The sequence below is a fragment of the Pinus tabuliformis genome, chromosome J (genome assembly GCF_031772625.1).
Source record: "Pinus tabuliformis cultivar Carrire ecotype Pingquan chromosome J, CPIR1, whole genome shotgun sequence".
NCBI lineage: Eukaryota > Viridiplantae > Streptophyta > Pinopsida > Pinales > Pinaceae > Pinus > Pinus tabuliformis.
Window position 1 is genome coordinate 899,003,763 of NC_142295.1, and position 17,247 is coordinate 899,021,009.

Genomic DNA, 17,247 nt, shown 5'->3' on the forward strand with positions numbered 1-17,247 from the left:
TTGTCTCTATATGGAAATCAACCATGGTCAGCCATGTTTATTTTAGGGTTTATAATATTGAGGTTAGGGTTTATATACCTTGGGTTTATTTATCTAAGGGTTCATATTCCTAGGGTTTAATATTATTCAATAATGGTTAACCATAATCAACCATGGTCAACCATTGTTCAATGTCACATTGTAAGAAGGATTTTCTCAATATGAAAATCAACCATGCTCAACCATGTTTATTTTAGTATTTTTAATATTTATCTTAGGGTTTTATACCTTGGGTTTATAATATTAGTCCCTTCAGTTAATATTATTCCCTTGGGTTCATAATCCCTTGGGGTTTTAGTATTAATCTCTTGGGTTTATTATTCCTTTGGGTTTATAATATCAAAACCTTGGGTTTATTATTCCCTTAGGTTTATAATATCAATCATGGTTAACCATTGTCAACCTTGGTCAATCATGGGATTTTAGTATTAATCCCTTGGGTTTATTTTTCCCTTGGGTTCATAATATCAATCCATTGGGTTTATTATTAACTTGGTTTTATAATATCGATCATGGTCAACCATGGTCAACTATAAACAACCATGGTCAATCTTCGGTTTTTTGTATTAATCCAAATGGTTTGTTTTTCCTTTGGGTGAAACATGGTGAATCATAGTCAACCATGGTCAACCATGCTCAAATATTGCTTTGTAACAAAGATTGTCTCAATATGTTAACCATGATCCAACGTCACATTTTGACAAAGAAATAATTATTATTATGTAAAAATAAATTTATTATTATTATTTTCATTTAATAATTTATATTCATATTATTATTATTTACCAATATTTAATTAAAAAAATTATTATTATTTAACAATAATTAACTATTTAACTATTATTATTATTATTATTATAAAATAAAATAAAATAAAATAAAAATATTTATATTTTTTCTAAAAATCATAGTTATTTTTTTTTTATAAAACAAATCATTATTTATTTAAATGAGTAATTATTATTATTATTATTAGCAATTGTGGGGAAAACTCCTTATTATGAGTAATTGTGGGGAAAACTCTATAGTTAAGCACGTTTGAGCCAGAGGCGATCTGGGATGGGTGACCTCCCAGGAAGTCCTGGTTACTGGGTGCAAGCGCCAGAAATGATGATTGACGCTATGTGATTCATTTCACTAGTTTCAATCTCACTTCTTCACCCTTATGAGCATCACCCGATGCAATGAGTGCTAAGTGCACTATTCAAAAATCATGAGAAATTAGTCAGTTACGACTACCGTAACTACCCCTCATGGAAATGGTCATACATGAATGACTTACTTAACGTAGTTGAATGCCAAAAACGATATCTAATATAATGCATTACGTAAACCCCTATACTTAAGTTCAAAAGAGTGAAGGGACTACCGCTCATGGAAACGGTCATACATGAATGACTTACTTAATGCAGTTGAATCCCAAAAATGATATATAATATAATGCACTGCGTAACCCCCTATACTTAAATTCAAAAGAGTAAAGGGAACTCTACTTGAATGGTTCATGAGGCACAATACTTGCTAAGGTTTTGCAAATGGGGTAGCAAGCTAAGTGGGCTTCATTATGGGGAAAACTCCATAGTTAAGCACGCTTGAGCCAGAGGCGATCTAGGTTGGGGACCTCCCGGGAAGTCCTGGTTACCGGGTGCAAGCTCCAGAAGTGAGATTGACGCTATGTGATTCATTTCACTAGTTTCAATCCCACTTCTTCACCCCTGTGAGCATCACCCGATGCAATGAGTGCTAAGTGGACTATTCAAAAATCATGAGAAATTAATCAGTTACAACTACCCCTCATGGAAATGGTCATACATGGATGACTTACTTAATGCGGTTGAATACCAAAAATGATGAATGACTTACTTAACGCGGTTGAATACCAAAAATGATATCTAATATAATGCAGTGCGTAAACCCCTATTCTTAAATTCAAAAGAGTGAAGGGAACTCTACTTGAATGGTTCATAAGGCACAATACTGCTAAGGTTTCGCAAATGGGGTAGCCAGCTAAGTTGGATTGATTGTGGGAAAAACTCCACAGTTAAGTGCGCTTGAGCCAGAGGCTATCTGTGATGGGTAATCCAATAAATGATATCTAATATAACCCTATACTTGAATTATTAATATTGTTATTTTTATTATATATTTATCAATTGTTTCTCTCATAGATAAAAGTAAAGCCTTATAAGTATATCAACTACATTTACTAAAATAATTATTGTTATTAAAAATATTATTGTTAATAATAATAATAAAAATAATAATAATAATATTATTATTTAATAATAATAATCCTATTATTATTATTATTATTATTATAACAATATATTATTATTAATATATATATATTTTATATAGACTTATATCAACTACACCCCAATAAACCTAGTTATTTTTTTATTTAACTATCACATTAAACATAAAGCAAAGAGACTACTGCATCCATAATATATACCACCAATGTTAGCGACTGTGTAAAATGAATCTGGTTCCCTATATTAATTTTTGGTTTTAAAAATTTTTGGTTTTAAAATCTGTGTACCTCATCGACACGATATATCAACGGTCAACTCTTGATTGCAATCATAAAAATGATTGGTCACCTAATTATTTACCAATAATTTTTAGCCATAACGATTATCATCCTGATCTTCGGCTATGATTCATAAACAATTTGTCTTTAACATAAAATGAAATTTAATTTGCGTTACCGAATAGGGGAAAAGCAAAAACACCTTGGCATCCATGAATTTCATCGCTGGCTTGAGAAAGACAAAAAAAAATTGTTATAACAGCCGCTGATCAGCAAGCGCATGAGACTAATTCGAATAATTTATCCTACGCAACTGGTTCGAACAGGATCTTTTTGACATGTTCTTTAATTTCTGTATTTTGTGAAAGTGTTAAACCGTCCTCTTCCACGTAAAACAGCTGCATTGATCTCGCACTGTCAAAAACCATTCTCCTGCAATTGTCCGGCACGTCTTTTGTGTTCAGGAATTCACATTTCAAATCGGCGAGGGCGTTTTCCATGACACTATAAATATGTTCGAGAGCTTCTTCCTCTGACAATTCGGGATGGTCTTTCATGTAACACTGTATGGCAGAAGCCACCTCTCCTCGACCTCTCTCCGCCTACACATAATTAGCAACCGTTCAAATAAATTACAAGCGCCTAGGGACAGAGACCCTACATTGGATTAGAAAAGATTGAGTAGCCTGCCTGGTAACTTTTGGTATCGTTTACCAAACGCCCTGTCAAGCACATGAGATATACCAATTTTGATCGGTAACCAACTTGGGAGAGTATGTGGTCTGTAAAAGCCTCTCCAGTGAAAATAACACCAATCAGAACCACAGTTGCCAGTGCTATTGACACATTAGCGGTCTCTATGTATTCATCGAAGGACGGCACATATTCAGCTTCAGACCATTCTGCTTCTTTCGTGTATGCTTCAAGCTGGATCTCCCACTGCCATATATTGTATGACCCATAAATCCATAATCAGTATTTAATTGTATCTCTGCAGAAAATAAAAAACTTGTGTAACATCAAAATTATAAACATAGTACGTACCAAGTGCCGAATGTAGCCTAGCACCTCACGCCCCTGTCTCTTGCAGCCTTCTTCCGCTATTTCATTTACCAGATGGTACAGACCCAGGAAGCATATTTTAATGTGTTCTGGCATTCGGTCTAACAGAGAGTGATCCCATCTATAACAAAGACGAAGAATAGGCATGAATACATAGTTTAGCAGCCACAATAATTGCAGAAACTTTCATCTATTTTTAAATCAAAAGAGATTTAATATATTAAATCTCCACCTTTTAACTACTTCTGTGAACAGCCTGATGTCTTCTATAGATCCATGAGCGTCATACAGGTCGTCTAAAATGATAGCGCAGGCGGTAGATTTGGTAAAAGCGGCTCTGCACGAAGCTAGCTCTGGTTCAAACATAGAAGAGGAGATTGAGAAAAATATTTCAGCCACGCGATCGCGTGTGAAATTGAGCTCCGCGAAACCCGATGATTTCCACCACCTTTAAACAATGCGAGGTACACTAGCTTAGCTTATACTTACATGAATGAAACATTGAATTAAACAATACTAGGCTTAAATGATTGAAACATCGAATTAAACAATACTAGCACCTTGGAAGCTGGCGAAGCTCCTTTTGGTGTATAGACTGCACATTATTGAAGTCCAGTTTGGCCAGTTCCAAATATTTGCAGTTGTTAATATATGGCATCCTGCTCCCCTCAATTATACATTAAAATACAAATGGTTTACTATTTAGCATGCTGAAACCAATATTGGGCTCAACGGTATTATTTTGGAAACAAATATTATAAATTTTACAATCTTACCTATACATGGTTTTCCCAAGCCAAACATGGTTTGTCCCGTAATGTTCAATGTAGCTTCTGGCCTCCAGCCTCGGCAGACACCTAAGCCATGGATATTGGAGGGCATACTCTACCTGCAAATAAAATTACACTATATATATATATATACTCATTGATGTGAGTGATGTGAGGTTCACTGAGATGTTAAAAGAGCCAGAAAATGTTATATACCTCTCCCCAAGTATTCTCATCGACATTTTCCAAAGCGCTCCAAAGATATCTTTGGGTGGACACTTTTGCTTCTTCCATGACCATTTCTCCCGGAAATGCAACGTGTGAGTAACGATTGAGGCTTAACATGTCTGTTACTCCTCTCTCCGTTTGACCCGAGAAGCGAAAGAACTCGCCATTCTCATCTCTAAAAGTTTTTAAAACATCTGCCAAGAATGATGTTTGCAGATGATTCAATAGAATGAAAGTGTAAATGTGTTAGAAAACCTGCACAAATGAATCTAGCTAGTAAAGGTTGAACACACAGCTTTGCAGAGCAAAAACACTAAAAGAAAATCGAAAGAACAAAAGAATGATACATTAGAAAATAGGTTACAATGCTCATGATATAGCATTACTGGGTGAAGATCCCAAGGTAATGCACCATAGTGGTGATCAATGAGAAGACTCAACACCTACAACAAGTTCCGGAGAGAACTAGCCAATTGCGGAGTGAAAGAAGGAGCAAATCAGGGAGTAAATCATGCAGAAGAACTAACCAGTTGCAGAGTTAAAGAAGGAGCAAATCAGGGAGTAAATTATGCAGAAGAACTAACTAGTTGCAGAGTTAAAGAATGAGAAAATCAAGGAGTAAATCATGCAAAAGGAATCTTGCATGTAGTCCCATGCTCTAACTAAGAGTCCGCATGTAGGTGTGTAGTAGTTCCAACACCCCCCCTGAACACCACTATGGGGAAAAATAGAAAATGGGACCTAGAAACTAAGGCCAAAGGTCACCCAAAATACCGTGCAACTTGTATTAAATTTGAGGAAAGAGGGAAAACCTCATGGGAAAAACCCTCCCTCAAAATACAATGTAATCAAAAGAAAAGAGGAAGAAAAGACAGTTGCTAAGCAACTGTGTCTTTCACTCCAAGACGATCGCGCAACGTGCGAAGCTTCTACTCAGTGAGTGTCTTGGTGAAGATGTCTGCAGTCTGTTCTGCTGAAGGACGGAACTGCAAATCAACGACCCGATCATGTACTAAGTCTCTGATGTAGTGCATATGGATCTCTATGTGCTTCATCCGCTGCCGCTGTACTGGATCCCTGCAAAATTTGAGAGTGCTCTGGTTGTCACACCAGGTGACAATGGGCTGGTGGAACTGGACGCCCAACTTAGTGAGGAAGTGTTGTAGCCACATAGCCTGAATGGTGATGTTGACTACTCCTTTGTACTCGGCCTCCATTGAAGAGAGAGCAATAGCAGCCTGCTTCTTGCTCGACCAACAGATAGGGCCAGATCGTAGACTGAGTGAATATCCAGAGGTGGACTTGAGATCAATGCTGTCTCCCGCCCAATCAGAATCTGTGAATCCAAGGAGATTTAATGCAGTGCCTGCTGCATAGTGAATCCCGAAGGTGATGGTGCCCTGCACATATCGGAGGATGCGCTTGGCAGAATTCCAGTATAGCTCATGCGACTCCTACATGTATCTGGAAACTGCCCCTACTTCATATGAGAGATTTGGCCTGGAGTGGGTGAGGTACAATAAGCTCCCCACTAGCTGTCGGTAGAGAGTGCTGTCAACTAATGGAGTGTCACCTCCATCCTCAAGGCGGACCCCAGACAGAAAAGGAGTCGGTGCTAGGTTGCTGACAGTCATGCGAAATCTCTCAAGGAGATCCCGTGCATACTTAGCCTGAGAGAGTTTGATTCCTGTGGCATCCTGGCTAATCTCAAGACCAAGAAAGAAGTGTAATGGACCCATGTCCGTCATCAAGAACCTATCATGCAAGGCCCTCTTGACTGTAGCAATGGCTGAAGCCGAGCTGCCGGTGATTAGGAGATCATCCACATACAAAACTAAGATAAGAAGAGAATCATGTGTCCTGAGCATGTAAACATTTAGATTAGACTTACATCTTTCAAAGTTTTGTGATAAGAGAAAAGAATCCATCTTCGCATACCAAGCTCTCGGGGTCTGCTTAAGGTCGTAGAGAGATTTCTTCAGTCTGCAGACCAAAGATGAATCTTGAATGAAACCATGTGGCTGCTCCATGTAGATCTCCTCAGATAGGTCTCCGTGAAGAAAGACATTCTTCACATCCATTTGATGTACTTCCCACCCCTGGGCAGCCGCAATGGCAAGTGCAAGGCGTATGGAATCCATCTTTGCTACTGGAGCAAAGGTCTCATCATAATCAATGCCATGCACTTGCTGGAAGCCTTTGGCTACTAGCCTAGCTTTCTGTCTAGTGATTTGCCCATCTGCAGCACTCTTGGTCCTATAGACCCATTTGCATCGAACAAGTTTCCTTCCTGAAGGAAGGGGGACCAGGTCCCAAGTCTGGTTCTCAAGGAGGGAGTTATACTCCTCCTCCATGGCGGACTCCCAAGATGGATGCCCAGCAGCCTCAACATAAGATTGTGGATCAGAAGACTGAACCAAATTACAATGTCAGGATGGCGATGGTTCAGTGGCAGTGAGGGCAAGAGGAGGCTCAATAAACTCTGAGCTAGTCCTCTGCAGATCAGAATTATCCCCCATAAGACCATTTCTAGCAACTGGGTGGTCTTGTGCATATATCTCACGTAAGCTCCTTGTTCTCTGATTTATGACAGGGGAATATGATTCACTGTTGGAAGCCCGATCTGAGCTTGGATGTGGATCATCATTTGCATGCATTAGATTTGTATTTGAAGACTCTGTCTCGACATCTGCATGCTCTGTATCTGCATCTGAGTGTACTGAGTCATCATCTCAAACATGAGGTAGATAAAAAGTGTCTGCATGCGGTGATTGAGGTGCATGTGAGAGACTTTCCTCAAATTTGACACTTCGCTCAATGATGAGCTTGTCTGTAGAGGGAATCAGGAGTTGGTATCCCTTCACACCATCAGGGTATCCAACAAAGGTGCACTCAATGCTCTATGGATCAAGAGCTTTCCTCTTTTCAGAGGGGATCCTGGCCCATGCTCGGGAGCTGAAAACATAGAAGTGGGTGACCTCTGGCTTAGTGGCGCTCCAAGCCTCAAAGGGGGTCTGATCCTTGACAAGCCTATGAGGAGATCTGTTCTTGATGTAGTTAGCACAATTAAGTGCTTCAGCCCATAGCTTATGAGTTAGTGACTTAGCATGCAACATGCAGGAAGCCATCTCTTTGAGAGATCAATTCTTTCTCTCAGCAACTCCATTTTGCTGCAGAGTGTACGGAACTGTGTACTACAAGTGTATGCCAGACTGAAGGCAAAGGCTCCGAAGTGCTATGTTAACATATTCCCCCCCATTGTTTGTATGGAGGGCTTTGATCTTTCTCTCTGACTGTGTCTCAACTAGTGCTTTGAAATCTTCAAAGTGGGCAAAAACTTCAGATTTGGCCCTGAGAAGATACACCCAAGTATACTGTGAGAAATAATCAATAAATGTAAGCACATACCTTGCTTTGTTGATGGAAGGATGAGGAAAAGGCCCCATGAGATCACTATGGATCAGATCTAGAGGAGAGGATGCTCTGTGAGTCTTGCCAGTGTCAAACTTTTCTCTAGGATGTTTGCCAAGGACACACCCTTCACAAACTCCTTTGGAGAAACTGATATTTGGCAAGCCTTACACCATCTCATTCTTGCTTAGCTGCTGCATATACCTGTAAATTAAGTGAACAAACCTCTCGTGCCAAAGCCTACTACTATCATCAGCATGTGTAAGCAATAAGGAGGATTCAGATTCAATAAATTCAGAAAATGTATACAGTCTGGCTCCATTGTTTACCTCACCGGTTGCAATTTTGGAGCTGCTATGTAGGTCATATATGTTCACTACATCTGGAGTGAATTCCACTCGCTTTCCGGTGCCGGAATGAGTGATCTGATAAACTGAAAGCAGGTTAACCAAAAGTTTTGGAACATGAAGCACATCTTCAAAGCTTCCATGTAAAAGTTCCACTCTACCTTTTCTGGTGACCTCAATAGGTGAGTCATCTCCCATGAGGATGGGAGCTCCTTTGCATGCATCCAAAGAGGAATAGACTTCCTTTGCAGCAACCATATGATGTGATGCACTAGAATCTATAATCCATGCATCAAGAGAAGAATTAATTGCAACTAAAGCATGAAAATTGTTACCTTTCCCGTGTGGCGGATCCTCAGTTTTCTTCTTGGCGCCCTGAGAGATGTGTTCCCCAAGGTTGTGCTTTTGAAGGATTTCTGCCATTTGGTCAATTTGTTTCTTCATGCAAGAGGATTCTGGATGGAATCCTCTTTGACAGTAGGTGCATCTGTTTCCTTTCTTCCCTTTCTCATTTCTCGAGCCGGAGGAGTCATTGAAGGGCTTGGTGCAACCTTTCTTCTTTGGATTGGATTGCGCTTTTCCCTTGTCTTTTTGCTGCTGATTTTTCTGATTTGAATCAGATCTGTCATTTTTATTGTGGCTGCCATCATGCACAGTAAGTGCATGCGCTTTTGGAGGTTTGATTTTCCCCATGCCAATGAGTTTATCTTGCTCAAAAATAAGGGACTCCATAAATTTTTTGAGAGAAGGCATAGTGTAGGATTTACCTGTTGCGAGCCTTACTAAATGAAATGTAGACACAAAGATGGAGTATTCCGATCCGAGTTTTGACATAATAGAGAGAACTTGGCGACTCTCCTCCTTGGATTTGTCAATTCCACAACCCTTGAGTTGCAGCAATAGATCATTATATTTGGTGAAGAAGTCTTGAATTCTGTCATAGTTCCGTGGATCCAATGACAACAGCTCTGCTTCGAGCAGATGTCCTTTCATCTCATCCTGTTTCCTGTAGAGTTCTTCAACCTTTCTCTAAATCTCATTGGGAGTATTGCAGGAAGATAGATGAAACTGCAACTCTGGAGAGATGCACATGCATATGGATCCGTGGGCCTCATCCATACGGTTGAGGTACTTGGATTTCTCTATGGCTGAAGTGGGTTCCACTTCTGTAGCCATGGTAATCCTGTACAACCCTTTATGATGAAGGTATCGAACCATTTGGTCCTTCCATTCGTGATAGTTGTACGGTGTTAGGATCGATGCTTTGGGAAACTCCATTTTTCTGTCGATCTTCGATCTTCAAGTTGTAATACCTGCAAAATAAAGTACTGGTGCACCTTTTATCTAGCAACCTGTGGGCTCTGATACCATGTAAATGTGTTAGAAAACCTACACAGATGAATCTAGCTAGTAAAGGTTGAACATACAGCTTTGCAGAGAAAAAACACTAAAAGAAAATTGAAAGAACAAAAGAATGATACATTAGAAAATAGGTTACAATGCTCATGATATAGCATTACTGAGTGAAGATCCCAAGGTAATGCACCATAGTGGTGATCAATGAGAAGACTCAACACCTACAACAAGTTCCGGAGAGAACTAGCCAGTTGCGGAGTGAAAGAAGGAGCAAATCAGGGAGTAAATCATGCAGAAGAACTAACCAGTTGCGGAGTTAAAGAAGGAGCAAATCAGGGAGTAAATCATGCAGAAGAACTAACCAGTTGCGGAGTTAAAGAAGGAGCAAATCAAGGAGTAAATCATGCAAAAGGAATCTTGCATGTAGTCCGATGCTCTAACTAAGAGTCCACATGTAGGTGTGTAGTAGTTCCAACAGAAAGAACTCAAATCCTTGGTTGTTGGCACAATGTACAACTAAAACTTGGCTCTTAGTGTCAACATTTTCATTTACCTGAGGATACATTGTATCCATGCAGTCTCAAGATTCGAAGTCCCATGGCCGTAACATATATATCAGCAACAGGATTTTCCCTAGCCCATCCAATGCCTCCTTCGTTCCAATGGGTGCGCATCAATTTCAAATATTACTACCATAAGCTTCTAAGCTCAATTAAATAGAGGCACTAATGATCTAATCAAGAAGTGAATTGTATAGAACGCTTAAAACAAGATACCTGTAAACATAATCCAATGCGTCCTTGATTTCCTTTTTGAAATGCCGATCGATCCCTAACCGTTCAACAGTATCAACGGCCCACAGACGTTCAAATAGATCAAGCGGATACTGACACGGCACTACAATAACAAATTATCCGTTGTTAACCTTCACTTTAATTTAATCTTTAAACGAAATAAAAAACGAATTTAGTGAAATCAAAGGGTTGGGTTGATACCATGGTTTCGGAATTTCGTTAAAACGAAGTTCAAGAATTCCAAGCACTTGGTGTTCCCTCTACGCATGAATACAGCGGCTGTAGATGCCGGTGAGCTGAGGAATGATCCATCCTTGGATTGAAGTTTGATGATTTTGTGCCACTCTACGATTTCTTGCAGGCCTTTCAAATAATACAAGAATATTGTTGGAACCGTATAGAGAACATCAGTAGGAATCCTGATCCGAACACCACCACGACGGTAAGGTCAATTGACAATGACATTGGGAAATGGCAATTTTATCAAGGATAGAAGAGCAGAGTTTAACGAACATTTTGAGTTTAGCCTCACGCTTCTCAATGATTTGTTTGATGAATGGCAATTCATAAGGCGAATCCAAGCATAAGCTTTTCGCTTCATTTAGCTGTGCAGAAAAGACAATTTCAAATCCACTTGGCGGTGATTGTCCGCTTCATCCTCCATCATTCCAACATGTTTCTTCAAGAATTCAGTACCTGCCATATATATATATATATACTATTTAGAGCTATAAATATGGATGGTAATCTATCATGTTTTTTCAATATATAAATAATATTTTAAGTTACGGAAACAGCTATATTTTTTCACACAAACCAGATTATACCTACCATTGTTTTATTATTAAATAAAAATAAAGTTCGCAAACCTTTCCGCACTTGTGTGTCGCCAGTGCGCCATACGGCGAGGGCAATAATACACGCAAGAGTAGCGAGTACTCTGTCATATCTTAGGAAATGGTCCTCTACGCCCCAAGAACCATCTTGCAGCTGATTTTGAAGAATCCATTGGAGTGTTTCAGGAAAGTGAGGGTGGTCAGAGCCACTAAGTGCTGGAATCTTTGCTACCCAAGCAGTGTCATACGCAGAGGGATTCGTTTCCCCATCGCCCATACCTCTGAACATACTCTTAATATCAGATATTAATGTCTCGACACGCTTCTCGTCATCTACTGCCACCTGAAATTAATAGTGGTCAACCATAATGTTTTAGAAAATATCGGCTGACACTCTTGCGACGTGAACCATAATTTTTAACGAGAAACAAGAAATTTAACGAGAAATAAGAAATTTAACGAACAGCCGTTGAGAATACTAACCTTGTTAGATGACAGTATAGAATCAATAATATCATCCTTCCAAACAGCCGGAGGGAATTGTGGTGTCGCTAGTGTCTGAGCAGAAAGCGAATCTGAAGGTATCCCATAAAAATGAAAAAAAAATAGTGCAATTAATCACTTGGCAGGATGTTGTGAACATTTAAATTATTTTCGGCCCAGGGCATGAAAATAAGCGTACCAGTCTTCTTTTTATCGGAGTGATTGGAAAGGGAAATCGAGTCTTCGCCAACACGAGCAATGATGTTGCTTGAACCTGCATATTCAATAACACTAAGAAATCGAATCGAAACTAACACGAGATAAATATACAAATAAACTTAAAATTGTGTGCGTACCCGATCGTAGGTAGATGCTTCTGTGCTTTCTGGCAAGGCTTCTGTTATTAAACGTGCTGAAGAGACGTGGAATGCATTGTGTATTCACATGGGCGTCAAGAGTGAGATGATTAGGTCCACCCAGTGTCGCAGTAACGAGAATATGGGATGACAATGAAGACAAGAGCATTGCCATTTTGCCAAATGCGCCACTGGATTACCAGAGGTAGAGAAGGAGTTTAATTATGTGGAATATTAAGCTGTAGGAATATTATGTGGAGAACTTCTGTGACCAAAACCAAAGTTTCGTAGCCGCGTTGAAAATAGATCTCCTCTCCACAGCACTACACTCCAAAGATTTGAGATGCCGAAATTTGTCTATTGTCCATAAATTTTCCTTGGCATATGATGGGTGCAGATAATTCAATATGAAAGTTCCTGCATTCAATTTGAAAGCTACGGTGGCCTCGAACCTACCGTGAATAGACTATGGAAGAAACGAGAATTGCTGAACAATTTTCAAATTAGTGGTGCGCTGTTCAGAATATGGACGCGATGATAGGAACCCTCGAAATTTTTACAAACTGGTAAATTTTTCTTTCAATCCTCGTCTAATAGTACTAATCGATGAAGTTGTTGAATAATTTAATAAGGCAAATGTTTTTTCAATGTCTGTTCGAAAATTTCATTTTCAAAACGTATTGGACAGCAAGGTTTTAATGTACAACGTAAAAATGGAATGGACTTTCAATTCAAAGTAACAAGTTAGATAGATCAATGTATTCGTACAATTAGGTAAAAAGTTTCTTTCAATTCAAAATATTGGTGAAAGCATTAATCTCTAACTCTCATTCTCGTCAGCACTTAATTGACTTTCAATTCAAAAAATCGTTGAGAGGATTAATCCCCACTCTCATTTTTGTCTATAGGGTGTAATACTCACTTTCAGGTAAATTTACTTAGTTGAGTTATATTGTTGACAGCATTAATCTCTAACTCTCATTTTTGTCCTCTCACTCTCATTTTTGTCTATTGGGTGTCATACTTAGTTTGCTTTAGTTGAGTTGTAGTTGAGTCTTATTTGATTGATTTATTGCTATTGTTCCCTTCTCTCTTATGTAATTTATTTTGATGTTACTCAATGATGAAAAGAGCTAGAGCTAGTTCACTCCATTTCTAGTTTCATGTTTTCAATCTTTGCAATCTTTATCATGGTATCACAGCGCCAAGTTGCATAAAACTCAAGAGCATTTGAAAACACACAGAACAAGGAGAACTAAGAAGCACGCCAAAGCCAAGGTGAGATGGAACCATCACTATGCAAGAAGTCATGTGTTCTTGGCTTAAAAAATTGTGAGGAGCCATAGGGGACACGAGTTGTTGTGTGCCTTCCCTTCCATGTCATCAAAGTGCATGCATTCATTCACATGGACTGTACAATAGGTGTCATACATGGAAGGTATGAGGTGTTGCCAACCTTTTGGCATTGCTCACAATCATTTTCGAGGTTGTTTAGGGTTTTTTCTTGCTCAAACGTAGGAGGTGGTATTATGCCCTCGTTTATGTTGCTCAGCCCTGATGTGTGGGCGTTATGCTACATAGAATCCCATGATAGAAGCCTTCATTTCCTTGCCTCTTAAGGTTGTCATTTTCTTCGTGTGAGGTTGTTTCGATGAGATTGTGGGGGCTTTCCATTTACGGGGTTGTTGCACGCCATTTATCCCTTGGTGGATTATTGTAAGTTGAGTGTGGTGCACCAAATAGTGGTAAATTTGTCACGACGCAGACTTATTGCAAATTCCATTAGGTCGAATGGTTGATATGGAGGTTTCATTCTTGAGTCCTATTTCATGAAGGTAACCCTTCAAATTCTACAATTGTTTTTACATGGATTTCTCTTGGGTTTTCTTATAGTGTAACACCACTGTCTTGTTTTAGTTACAGGAGTTTGTTGTAAGTAAGATTTGTTCAGGTGCTCGAGTCTTCATCACCGTTGCAATGGTGTGTGGGCATGACTCACAATTTCTGTTTTTTTTTTAACATAATCTTTCTTGCTAGAAATTGTAGTCTAGGTGTTATGGCTCTGCTTTTTTGGTTTTGTGGAGGTAAATTGATGTCATGGCTCTAATTTTAGGGTTTATGGCTCTAATTTTGGTTTAATTTTGGTTTCGGTTTTGTGGAGGGTAAATTATTGTTATGGATTTGTTATGCCTATTATAGCTCTGATTTCAGGGTTATATCTCTCATTTTAGGGTTATCTGTGATGAGTTATGGCTCTGATTTTAAGGTTGAACATGTAATTTATTAAATATTGTTTAATTTTATTTGAGAATAATGTGTTCAAGCAGGAAAAAAGCTAACCTTGCCTAATTTACATGGCTAACCTTGCCTAATTTTTAAAATTTGACTCAATTATGTGAATTTCAAATCTTTAGGGTTAGGGCTTTATATGGGGTTGGGGTTTGTGAAGCACTAATTGGGAAGGTTTTTTCCTGATTCTTATTTTATTCTATCGCCTCACAATTTTTGTGTTTTTTAACACTTTCTATCCTACTATCCTACTGGTAATTCCTATAACATATTTTACATGGAGATTTAAACCTTTGCAATACATTAAAACAATCACATGTAATTTAAAGACATGTGATATGAACTCCATTTCAGATTATTAAAAAACTTTTCATATTGGCAATACAATAGTCCATTTCCCATGGTTTAAAAAATTTAATACTTGCAATATAATTTCTCATGTCCTCCATCAAAACATGTTTACAGTACAGAGAGCCTCGATGATGATATTATACTTTTGACCTTTGTCCAAACTTTGCATCGCAAAGAGCCTCAGTGATGCTATGACGACTTTATTTGCAATCGCACCATGGGCATCTTATTTAGAGGTTGTTTGTCAGTCAATTATGGGTATAAACTATAACAATTTTTGTTTTATTCATTATATTTTTGAAGTATTCATATCTATAAAATATTCCAAAATATACAATAGAAATAGGAATTTCAAATAGGGAGTCATAACATTAAACACAAGATCAAAACCTTGCCTTTCCAATACATATATGCATCTTAAAATCTACGCTACCATATTTACAAAGGCCATCAATAAGGGTATTGTGTGTGATAGTATCCACAGGTTTTCCCATATTCTATTGTGTTCTTATGAACCATAAGCTACCATCATGACGAAGTTATTAATTTTAGATAGTTGTAATGTACATGCAACTGCTTTAGTTTATGGCATATGCCATTCCAAAACTTATATACATCTTGAATTGTACTTTACCATATTTACAAAGCCCATCAAGAAGGACATTGTATGTGACATTATCAAGTCCATGGCTTTTACCATATTCCAGGGTATTCTTATGCACCATATGTTACTACCATCACGACGAAGTTGTTAACTTTAGAGAGTTGTAGCGTAGATACAATTGCTTCACTTTATGGCATAGACCATTGAAACATAAGGGTAGGATGAGACAAATATAATAAAAATACAAATTGATTCTAGAAACAGCCTGCACAATTATATAGCAATACACCACCCATGGTGAGTATCAAGGAAGTCGAGATGATTTTTGGAAATGCATTTTGTTAAAATTAAAAAACATCAGTTGCATTGTCAAACATTTTTTATTTAGATTTATGCCAAGTATAAGAATCTAGATAGAACAAACCCGAACAAAGAATACTTGACTACGTTGGTCTTGCAATGGTGAATTGCAAACATTGCAATGAACATGTTTGTTACATTTCCAACGTGGAAGTTTATGAATGGAACCACACCATCTTCAAATAAAATTAATATATTACTCTCAATACATTATGTGATGAGAGTATCTTATCCTTTATAAAGTTTATCTGTGATGAGAGTAGCTTCAAGTTATATTTTTCATGCGATCTATGATGAAATTCCAGGGTTTTTTTTTAATTACAATCTGTTGCCAGTGCTAGAAATCCTTCAACTAAGGGGGTCTCCCTGATGTGAAGTCCCAATTAGACCTCACAGTATATGGAGTAGGAGCCCCATCCAGAGTATCGACCTGACTACCATGTATGTTGTAGATTTTCCTTGGCTAGAAAGTTCAGCACAAGAGAGCAATACACAGGTATCTTTGCAAGTGAGTATGCCTTGTGAAATGTTCAACTACGGAAAGTATCAAGGTCCTTCTACCGAAATGGGAGAGAAAAGTGGGACCTTTAAAGACAAGTAATAATACAAATATAGAAAAGGCACACAAGCACATACATAAGAATGAATCATTGATGAACCAGAAAAATATTTCCTAAGGAAGCAATGATTATTAAAGCAAATACAACACACTTTTAACAAGATAAGTACCAAAGCCATTGAAATAGTTCAATTTCTTTAGTACATATGAGAAACAACATCCATCACAAACACTCGAAAAACAATCTTACAATATTCATGACATATGGATGAAAGTGTGTCATATCAATGAGTTTCTAAATTAAGTAAAAGTTCTGAGATACATTGAAACAACAAACACCACTAGCCCCAATAGTGGAGCATTATAGAAGTCATTTTCTCCTCCAAAATAAATATCTTCCTCTTTAATGCTTGTTAGGAGAAGCCAAGGTGGAAATCCGTTTGCATGTACAATGTGGGTGTATATATAACAAATGGGGTGATCATTCACCTCCCATGTAACTCTTGGACTACCTTCATCACTGTTTGACTTCCTTATGACCTTTCAACTCCCACATGACTTTTCACATTACATAGATGACTTTTGGACTTCCATTTTACATTACATTTTCCAATATAGAATTTACATAATCCACAAATGATGTGGCACATGATGATTCATGACATGACATGACACTGATGAAATGGAAAATTCAAACAACTCTTTACTACTACTTTGTCTTCAATAAGAGATGTGTTGATGGTGTTGGACCCACCAACATGTCAGGGGATCTCCCTGGTAAGAAGTCCCAACTAGACCTCAGACCATTTGGTGTAGGAGTCCTAACAGTGGGTCATACGGTATCGCCTTAACCATGATGGTGCGTAGAG

The 17,247-nt window shown here is 38.2% G+C and overlaps 1 pseudogene across 1 annotated transcript; it reads right to left on the bottom strand.

Moving 5' to 3' along the window:
• Positions 1–2,813: 2,813 nt before the first annotated feature.
• On the bottom strand, positions 2,814–12,426 carry LOC149229585 (monofunctional isopimaradiene synthase, chloroplastic-like; annotated as a pseudogene). Its single transcript, XR_016247299.1, has 15 exons — positions 12,216–12,426; positions 12,059–12,133; positions 11,860–11,951; positions 11,410–11,719; positions 11,054–11,236; positions 10,742–10,959; positions 10,523–10,643; positions 10,300–10,412; positions 4,621–4,826; positions 4,411–4,523; positions 4,195–4,293; positions 3,867–4,082; positions 3,617–3,755; positions 3,263–3,511; positions 2,814–3,174 (listed from the first exon to the last, which is right to left on the bottom strand). The product of XR_016247299.1 is annotated as a monofunctional isopimaradiene synthase, chloroplastic-like (transcript).
• Between the last annotated feature and the right edge of the window lie 4,821 nt (positions 12,427–17,247).